At 38.6% G+C, this 7,698-nt stretch overlaps 1 pseudogene; it reads left to right on the forward strand.

The window, feature by feature from the left end:
- The first annotated feature begins 2,975 nt into the window (after positions 1-2,975).
- Positions 2,976-4,291, forward strand: LOC145488610 (uncharacterized; annotated as a pseudogene).
- Positions 4,292-7,698: the final 3,407 nt, after the last annotated feature.

A 7,698-nucleotide genomic window follows, 5' to 3' on the forward strand; every position in this document is an offset into this window, starting at 1 on the left:
AAGTTGCACATCGCATTGTTTGGCAATGAACATACACTCCACAGAAATGGTTTCACTTTATGAACTATTTCTCTTCCAGAATGTTTAGTCTTTCACTAACTTACTGAAACCCACAAGTGCCACAATCAAACAGGTACACACCATTGCTCTTACAAAGCATGACCAAGTAAAGAGAAATGGAACCTAAATTCAAAGAACTTGCCTTGCTATTTGCAGACAGTTTAATCTTGATCAGGCATCTTCTGACGGAAAACAACCAGTTGCTCCGTAAAACAGATGGAACAATTCCAATAGAAAACCTGCGAGATATGTACAAATGTCTGTTCCAGAGCGAATTTGATAATTCACATCAAGGCATAGCTGATGTCATGGCTCTAAACAAAGTGTTGTTTCAGTCAGAACTCGAATTGACAACAGAACAAATTGTGAACAACAGTAACATAATGATTCTGTCAACAGTCGAGGAAGATGTCCAGTACATGTATCACAAAGCCCACGAAAGACTTCTTACCTTCAACAACAGGCTCTACGATGACTCTGATAATCTAATCATTAAGAAAAGTCTTGCTAAAAAACTTGCAGACTCTGGTTTGTAATTTTCTGACTTGAGGAAACTGTACTTGTCAACTGGACCATGAGGTGTCACTGCTTTGCTAGCAAATCTGCCCGTGACATCCAAAGGAAAATTGCCATGAGGAACCAAGTGCAGCATAACATTGCAGAAAATAATCAACTTCCTCAAGACATTGCCTTGAAACGAGAAATGGTTGTAGAGTTTCACTGATTGGTCGGTGTTGTTAAAAATCGCTAACGTAGCATTGCCTTTTGTCACTTTCGCATTCTCATACTTATAGAATCCTTTAGGCGAGCATTGTGAGTTGTGTAAAAGCCATGCCAGAGGGAATGAGTACCGTAGTCAAATAATGAATGGTAATTCAGCAAAAAGCCACTTTGTCTTCTGTCTGAAACCTTTTTTTGTGCAATTCAATAACCTGAATTTCTCAATTGGTTTGATGACAACATGCGTGTGCACACACATGTGTGCATGCGTATTGCTATTGCTATTCTTGTCCAAGGTTGCAAAAAGTCCCCTTCTGCGCTAAATTTCTCGAAAAGTAGTTGTACGAACTATCCTACAAATTTCAGGAAACATAAACAGGACCAAAACAGACCTATAGAAGTAAAATTGTCAAAATCTGTAAGCTAATTTTTTTTTTACATTTGACTTTTTACCATTTCATTAATTAGGAAAAAACTGCCTTGCAGACTTTTTTTTTTTTGTTTGTAAGGATGTTCCTTGGTATTTAACAGTAAAACAGACAAAATGCTAGGTGTGGTAGAACAGGTCAGTTTCCCCAAAAACACACGTTTCCAGCTTGTTCCCAGGTCCCCTAAATGGGCCTGGTCTTCTCGTTTCGTGCCCCTTTAACTTCCCAGATGGTAATTTGAAGCAGCAATGGTCTCATTTAGGGGTTTTTATTTGTTATTAGAATATTGATGCAAAAAAAAACAAAAATTGCACTTATTTATGGTATACATCTCTCTCAAATATCTGAGGTTTGGGAAAACGCACAGATTTAAACTCAGACAAGTGTCATCTTTATTAATCTCCTATAAACATCACAATTTCTTGACTTTATCCACTAAATGGTTTGAATAACTTTTTATTGCATCAGGATTACGTGAGAGTGCAAGCCAAGAATTGTTTTACCGGTGTCTACATACATTAGTTTCTTTCAGGTTACATGTACAATAATTCGCGACATGGTTTTCATTCTTGTAAAGACACATAACTCTCTTACAGGAAAATAATGAGAGAATATTGTTTAGTTCAAGATTTTTTTTACTTTATTGTACTTTACGAAGTTTCTCAGAGCGTTTTACATAGGTGTACTTGAACAGATACATTCGTAAACAAATTCTCTAACCTTTCCTCTCTCATTGCTCAGATTTCCTTGACTTCGTGCTGGGATTCTACTTGGTTCACAATTACATCTAAAAATATGATGAGGCTTCTGGAGATTCTTTTTATCAAGTTGAAGAGTTGATAGCCCCGGTTGATAGCTCCTTTAGTATAACATGATTCTTGATAAATTTGCTCAAAAGCCAGCTATATTTTCAACAAGATGTCTCCAAGTATTTTTTTTTTACACTACATAGTAAGTTACTTAATTACTTTACATACTACTTTTACATCCATATTGTATACTACACTACTTCACAATACTTATACTTAACACCCGAAACGGAAATAATTAAATAAATAAGGTTTACAAGGCTTACAATACTACATAAGTTTTCTAACAATACAGAAAAAAGTGTTTATACAATAAATATACAATAAAAAATATACAAATAAGTGTCTCTAATTAGTGAGAGGCTTCCACTTTCCTTCATGCATTTTGAGTCAGTTGTTCTTTATGGCTATAGATCGCTCAATGGATTCTATGTGATCTAATTTTATCATGAGACAACGCAATGATGGTAAAATATTCTTCAGACAACTGTGGTAGATAACTAGTTTTCCAGCAATGATGATATGATTTAAAAGCAACCAATGAGACCTTTTTTGTGTCAATCCAAAAAATATGTCACAGTCGTTTAGAGAATCAATAGCAATGTGCAAGGATTTCAGCCAAAGAACAACAGACATCCAAAATGCTACAATGAAATCACACCTACAAAAAAGATGCTTGAGAGATTCATCTGAAATTTACAAAAAGTGCAGAGGGGTGAATCAATCGTTTTCATTTTGCATAAGGATTTGTTGGTGTAAATTATGCGATTTAGTAATTTATACTGATATACTCTTGTTTAGTGTCAAGCGTGACAATATGAGGAATTTGATAGATCACTTCCCAATTAAAATCACCACTATTCTGAAACAAGGTACTAAATTTATGCTGTGCTGAAGGATAGACCTGAATAGTTTCTATAAGTTTCCAATGCAATTTCAAGGTAGTGATTGAATCAAGAGGAAGGGTACTCTCTTCAAGTAAGGAGTGTATCTGAGGATGATATTTCGAGAGTCAGCTGAAGTGTCATCTTTGGAGTTGATGAGCTTTTTCCTTGTGAGAGGAAGGGAAGTGAAAAGACCAAGTATGGTGATTTATCCAAAAAAAGGCTTCAGCTGGGAAACTTCACTCAAAATAGCATCTCAGCTTTCAAAGACATGATGGGAGAGGAATGCACGTTTCAAGAATACTTTAAGTCTCATGGATTGTCTGCAAGTAAATTTCCCATTTACATCATGTCAAAATCAACAGGAGATATAGAAAGTTCAACAAGGAAAGATCCTCCTAGCCCCATAATAGTCGCAAGTTCCTTGTTTGGCAATGAGAAAGGATCACCAATAAAGAACGTTTTCATAGGATGCAGCAGACGCAAACTGACAGGAGAATTTGAATATCTCCAGATGGCAAGTATCCCAATCCAAAACGTGTCATGTGACCAAATGGTTACGAAATCTCAAGCGCCATTGTTTGGCTTGGCTTTGAAAGAAGACGAAGGTACCCTTTGCACTGCAGAAAGCACAGATGCCCATCGCCTGACGATTAATTATGAAATGTATACAGAATCTTCTTACTCAGAAGTTATTCTCACATCAGTTGCATTTTCAAGGAAAGATTGCTTCAACATTAAATGTGTCTCGGAGCCTCATTTGCAAGACATTGACGTGGAAGAATTTAATCCTTTGGAGCATGGCTTTACAGTGGTTCACATTTCAAACAGCCAAACATGTTTCCTCAACGTGCATGAACCACCTGAAGTACCATTTAGCCCATCTCCTGGCAAGGTTTCACCTGAGGTAAACAATCACGTTGAAGAGGCAAAGTCTGATCATCTTATTATTTATCCGCCTTCGGAAGTGTGGGAGTATGATAGTGACTGTCTAATCCTTGGAGTAGTGGCATCTTGTCACATGGCCATAAGTGCCTTATATGTGTGGTACTGCAATAGAATACCATACAAACAGGGAAATAAACTGTCTTGCATAGCAATCAGAGAGCCCAGTCTGTACGCAGTGGAAGTTCAGTATGGGGAGGAGAGGGATATTTCTGAGCCTGTCTACACACATACTTTTTCAGATGAAAAAAACATTTCTTTCTTAACTGCAATGGATGGGGAACAAAGTGACGCATCCAACCCATCTAAAAACGAGTCCTCGCTTCCAGTGGTGGAAAGAGAAGAGATCTCATTCTCCACTAAGGACGAAATAGGCAGAGGCCCCTTTGGTGTTGTGTTTAAGAGAGAATGGGCTGGTACAGTGGAACGTAGATTTAACAAAGTCACTGGGGACTGGCCAAATTTGTTTGTTAAATCGAGGGTTCATTACATCGAAAACCTTGATATAACGAATTTGAGGGGAAACAACCAATATGTTCGTTATATCGAGGTCATAGTTAATAATTGATTTAACACAGGTGACTTCTGCAACGCAATTCAATGCAATTTCATCACCCAGAAGTGCCCCGTTTTGAGATGCAATTCATTAAGCATGGTGGCTTTCAGTATCAATTATTTTCACTTTTGAGCAGACACGCAGCTTTTGTTTACAAAAGAGACACTTTCAGAGTAACGATTTAAAAAGGTTGCAACATAGAGGTTATACAGAAAATTGTCTATGTAAACAAGAAAAATTGTAATTCGTTATATCGAGGTAGATTTTATGTTTGGGCTTCCAGATTATGTTCGTTATATCGAAGAATTCTTAAAAAAACTCCGTTCTTTTGGTGTCCGAGTTCACTGCTGGTTCCAACTTAGAGGAACTAATGTTTCCAATGTTCACAATGACAAAGCGTTCACCAATGAGGCTTGTGATGAGATGTTTATAAGAAAACAAATTTGCTAGGCCATGGCAATCAACTATAAATGTTGTCTGATGTATTTCATATGCCAGACCTTGGTTGAATAAAACCACATATAAGTAGTTTGTTGTGCTGGCAATGTGCTCAATAGCCTGAAATGTCAGTCATCTCCCACCCTCGACTCTGCATGCCCATGGTTTATCTAACCACAGAACTTTTCCACCAATTGTGGAACAGACAATTGCAAATAAAGGAATCTGCAAACTGTGGGTGAGGCTGCCAACGTTTTTGTCAGGAATGTTTACGAAATTCACCAAATCACCAAATCACAAAAGTACTCACAAGAACAGACTTTACCAGCTTTCATTTTAGGCTTTACCTTGTGAGTATTTTGTTTTGTTATTTCATGTTTCCTTTTTAAATACCTTTATCATGATTGTTTCACAGGACATTAACTTCTTATTTTTTACCACCAGTATCACTTCACCATACATCTAGCTAGAAGCCGTGGAACCTGGGCTGTGAAGCTCAGGCTTTCTCAAAACTTGCCTTATAACAGACTTGGCTTTAGATTGTCTTATACTGTGAGTGTTATTTTTATCAGCTGTATCTGCTTCTATGCCACTATATCTCATTACATTTCTAGCAGAAGTACCTCCCTGGAGGTGGAAGAGTCCTATCGCAAAATGTAATTTGTGATAATCGGTATTGACATAAATTAATATTTTACTGACACGGAACGGAGAACTGGGTGGGAGAGTAGTGCGCTAAGGCTCATGGGTAGTGCATTTGTAAAAAGAGACGGTTGAGAAACTTGACATTCTATGGTCAGCCTTGCCACTAGCACTTTCCCATAAGGTTTATTTCTTCTCTTCATCACTTTTCCTTGGCTAGTTACGGATGAAGGAGGCGTCAGGAAAGTCATTGCTGAAAACAACAAAGATCTTATCGTTCAGATCAAAGATCTCGTAAATACTTCAATTTCTGACCTCAAACGATATAACAAGTCTATCGCTTCTCAACAGATGTCAGAGATTAAGAGGCTGAAGTGAGATTCTGTTCCTCACTTCAACAAAAAGAGCAATGAGGAGTAGTACAAAGCTAACAAAGCTATTAAAGATGCTGTTGAAGACACCCACCCCTCAAAAGGAACGACGTCGAGAAGACCAAACAAGCCTTAGATAGAGGTATGGACCTGCTTCAAGAGCATCAAAAATTAGTCTTACTAGCTGATAAATCACAGTATGGGTGGAAGACGGTCCTCGAATATAAACACCATGATCTCACAGACAACGAAGGAGCTGAGAAAAAGATATACAGGGCCGAATGCTGAGCAGCTAGGTCCACGAAGCATTTGACATCTCGCTCAACCTGGCAAAGAAGTAATGTCACATTGACTTCAACAACTGTGCAGCTTTCCGCCTCCAGCTACCCAATTTGTTTTTGCGCGTAAACCCACAGCTTTCGTCTGAGAGACCAGCATCTGGTTTGTGCTTTGCTTGTGGCAAACCCGGGCATTTGAGGGCTTTCTGTCCTAATTTGCGATTTAATGTTCCTTCTAATACCGGTCAAAATCCCAAATGACCCACTTCGGACATCGAATGGAACAAGACCTTGCTCATGATGATAGCGACAAATTAGTTTTTCTTTGTGTCAATGGAAATTCTTTCGAGGTTACATCCAGCAAGGACTATTTGTCCGTTAAAGGATGGCTACGTGGAGCCCTCGCATTCTGGAATGACATTCACGTGCCTCAATTTATCCTGGTTGTTATTGAATATGGTTATAAATTACAGCTTCTTCAAATTCCTCCACCCTTCATAGCTAAAAACAATAGTTCAGCTTTGGAGCAGCCAGCTTTCGTCGAAAGTGCTATCAACGATCTCATTATCAACAGTTGCGTCATTGAAGTGTTTGAGGCTGCTGTTATCGTCAATCCTTTGTCCATATCTATTCAAAAATCAGGCAACAAGCGTCTAATTTTAGACCTTCTCCACGTTAATCAGTTCCTCTATAAATGCTGATTCAGATGAGAGGATTTGTCTATTGCAAAAGAGATTTTGAATGCCGGAGATTTTATGTTTGATTTTGACTTAAAGTCTGGTTACGATCAAGTGGAAATATTCCTGGAGCACAGGAGTATCTATCATTTGCGTGGACATTTTCCTCAGGACGCACCAGATTTTTCCAGTTTTCTGTCTTCCGTTTGGCCTCAGTTCTGTGCCTTATCTATTCGCTAAATTACTCAAGAAATGGAGATCTGAAGCACAGTCGATCGTGGTTTATTTGAACGATGGTCTTGGAGCCTCTGCGTACAAGAATACGGCAAAAATAGCTAGTTTGCAAGTACACACAGATCTACTTAAATCTGGCTTTCTTCCCAACGAAGCTAAATGCGTTTGGGAGCCCACTCAGGTTATTACTTGGCTCGGAGCCGTTCTCAACACCTCCACTTCTGAAATTTCTATCACTGACAAATGGATTACCAGTTTACAAGAAGACTTAGCGACTCTTTTGGGCATTTCCTTGTCTTGTCATCCAGTTCGTAAGCGTGCCTCTGTTTGTGGAAAAATCATATCTCCTGGTTCCTGTGTTAGTAATGTCTCTAGCCTGATGTCTAGAAATTTATTCGCAGTCATCAATACCACGCTAACCTGGAACTCTTACATTCGTCTTTTGTCTGAAGGTCTGGCTGAGCTGAATTTCTGGAAATCTAATGTGGCAAGTCTTAACGGCATTCCTATTTGCCCTGTCAGGCACAAGCCTTCAAAGATTGTCTATCCTGATGCTTCTGGCTCAGCTTGCGACAGTTTCATCGAGTTCAAGGGGAAGATATTCCATCAAAACAGGTCAGATTTTGAGAAAGCTCAGAGTTCTGCATTCAGAGAGC

This window comes from Orbicella franksi, chromosome 5 (assembly GCF_964199315.1).
Source record: "Orbicella franksi chromosome 5, jaOrbFran1.1, whole genome shotgun sequence".
In the NCBI taxonomy this organism is placed as follows: domain Eukaryota; kingdom Metazoa; phylum Cnidaria; class Anthozoa; order Scleractinia; family Merulinidae; genus Orbicella; species Orbicella franksi.